Source organism: Aulostomus chinensis, chromosome 7 (genome assembly GCF_037954235.1).
Source record: "Aulostomus chinensis isolate RoL2024-O1b breed Wild chromosome 7, RoL_Achi_v1.0, whole genome shotgun sequence".
NCBI classification, from domain to species: domain Eukaryota; kingdom Metazoa; phylum Chordata; class Actinopteri; order Syngnathiformes; family Aulostomidae; genus Aulostomus; species Aulostomus chinensis.
In genome coordinates, this window is record NC_141326.1 from 17,034,087 (window position 1) to 17,036,503 (window position 2,417).

The following is a 2,417-nucleotide window of genomic DNA, read 5'->3' on the forward strand; positions in this document are numbered from 1 at the left end:
TGTTTGTTAATTTTTATTTAATTCTTAAATCTCCACTTTTTTGAAAGATATTAGAGAACGTAATTAGACCACCACCAACACACCCTATGCGTCTATGAGCTTCAGATAAGTCTGTGAGATGTATTTGACTACCAAATGTTGGAGGAATCCTGTTCAATCTATTTTCATTAATTACAGGTATTTTGAGTATTTGTATCACATCTTCTTTGTCTCATCTTATAGTTCCCAAACTGTGGGGCCCGTCCCCCTTTTGGGACAATCCACCATCTGGCGTGGGCCTTGTTTCAGTCTTAATGTGGGTGAATCAAGTTGAGCTTTAGGGGCTTTGCAGATGCATGATTATCCAGAGAGACAGACAGAGACGGAGACAGAGGCAGAGACAGAGACGGACGGACAGATAAACAGACAGACAGACAGAGATTTCTCGCATCTGTGGTCAGTAAAGATGACGCTGTCTCAGTGAGATGGCAGGATCCTGCCGAGATGGCACTCACGCTCAAGCACGCATGAGCACTCTCAGCTTGATCATTTTACATTGCAAAGACAACTGTGAAGACACTGTTTGAGCACTACTTCATCAAATCAGCTATTCATTGTTTGTAATAATGGCGCCTAAATATGATAAGAGAGACAAAGGCCCAGAGGCCATCATTGAGAGTAACTGGAACCAGACCCTGGACAGTTCTGTGTGATGACGGATGTGTGATGAAGATGAACTTGAGTGAGGATCTGCTTACGGCTATGGTTTGGAGAGGCGTCTATCCAGCAGAGAGCCATCATATCTGATATCAAAAGTTATGATGTGATCGCTCAGTCCCAGCCTGGCACTGGGAAGAACGCCATCTTTGCCATTTCTGTAATGCAGCTGATCGATATGAAGCTGAAGACCACTCAGGCTCTGGTTCTGGCACCCACAAAGGAGCTGGCTAAGCAGATCCAGAGGGTGGTGCTGGTTCTGGATGAGTACATGGGAGTCAACTGTTATGCTTGTGTCAAGGGGAACTGGCATCCAGCATGAAGTCCAAAGGCTCTGTGCTAAAGCCCCTCAAATGGTGGTGGGTACTCCAGTCAAGTCATGGACAAGTTGATTTCTGGACACAGCTATACAAAGAGCACCATGTGTGTGATGGATGACCTGATGCTCAGCCGAGGGTTCAAAAGGCAGATCTATGAGATCTCCCAGATCTCACCAAGCAGTACGCCGGTGGTCCTGATGTCAGTGACCCTGCCCGCTGAAATGTTGGAGATCACAAAGCGGCTTATGCATGACCGGTTGGCATCTCAGTTAGCAGGGAGGCAATGACCCTGAGGGAATCCAGCAGTTGTAAATAAATGCAGCAAAAGACGAGTGGAAGCTGAAAATGCTGTATGAGTTTTATGAGACACTCGCAATAGCTCAAGCAATAATTTTTGTGAACATGAGAAGGAAGGTGGACTGGCAACAACAATTTACAGTTTCTGCCCTCCATGCTAACATGGACCGGGAGCAGAGAGACTTAATCATGAGCGAGTTCCGCTCAGGTTCCACTAGAGTGCTCATCACCACAGATATACTGGCCCGAGGGATTGATGTGCAGCAGGTGTCGCTGGTCATCAGCTATGACCTGCCGACAAAGAGAGAGAGCTACATCCACAGGATTGGTCCCAGCGGTCATTTCAGCCGCACCAAGGGAGCAGCCATCAGCAGGATCACCGAAGAACACAAGATACCTTTGGGAGTTGAGAACAAACCTACTCTTTCAAAATGTAACATGTCATAACAAATAATAACAGAATTGGGGTGTGGAAAAAAGAACATGGGCCTATCTTAGAAAAGAAATAGGCCTGTGTTATTTTGACGAGTGCTCTGGCTGTGACTGTTTCCTGTGTGCCCTCTAATGGTGCTGCGCCATTGTGTTGGGGGAGTGTTTAATACTCCTACGTGTAGATGATGCATGACGTCCTGGACCCCCTGAACCTATGTCAAATGTTTGGTACCACTGGATTCAGAACAACTCACTACTATGTGCTTTTATCTTCAGGGAATCTGAGATTAGGCGCATCAAATGAATGTGGAACTTATTTTTTGTTGTTGTTAAACATAAAAAAATGTCTGCTGATTAAGATATGATAATAATAATACCTGTAAAAAATATGTTTCTTTTTCTCAACATACTAAATACAGTAGAGTCGTGTTGCAATAAATTGTAATAACGAGGGCAACCGCAGACATAATGAAAATGATTGTCAACATCTAATTGTCGAACGCGCACATCACAGCGATTGAATTCAGGTCACACACTTTCATCACAGAGATTTCAGAGTGGTGATTCTGGAGACTCAAGATCTCACGGAAATTTGTGTCAAGTTGTAACAAACCCTGATTGGAGATCGGGGAGACTCGGATCCGTTTGAAAATGTGAGACTTATGTCTGCAA

General features: G+C 44.6%; 1 pseudogene; it reads left to right on the top strand.

Annotated features, from left to right (window-relative positions):
• The first annotated feature begins 605 nt into the window (after window positions 1–605).
• LOC147258800 (eukaryotic initiation factor 4A-I pseudogene) lies at window positions 606–1,760 on the top strand (annotated as a pseudogene).
• Window positions 1,761–2,417: the final 657 nt, after the last annotated feature.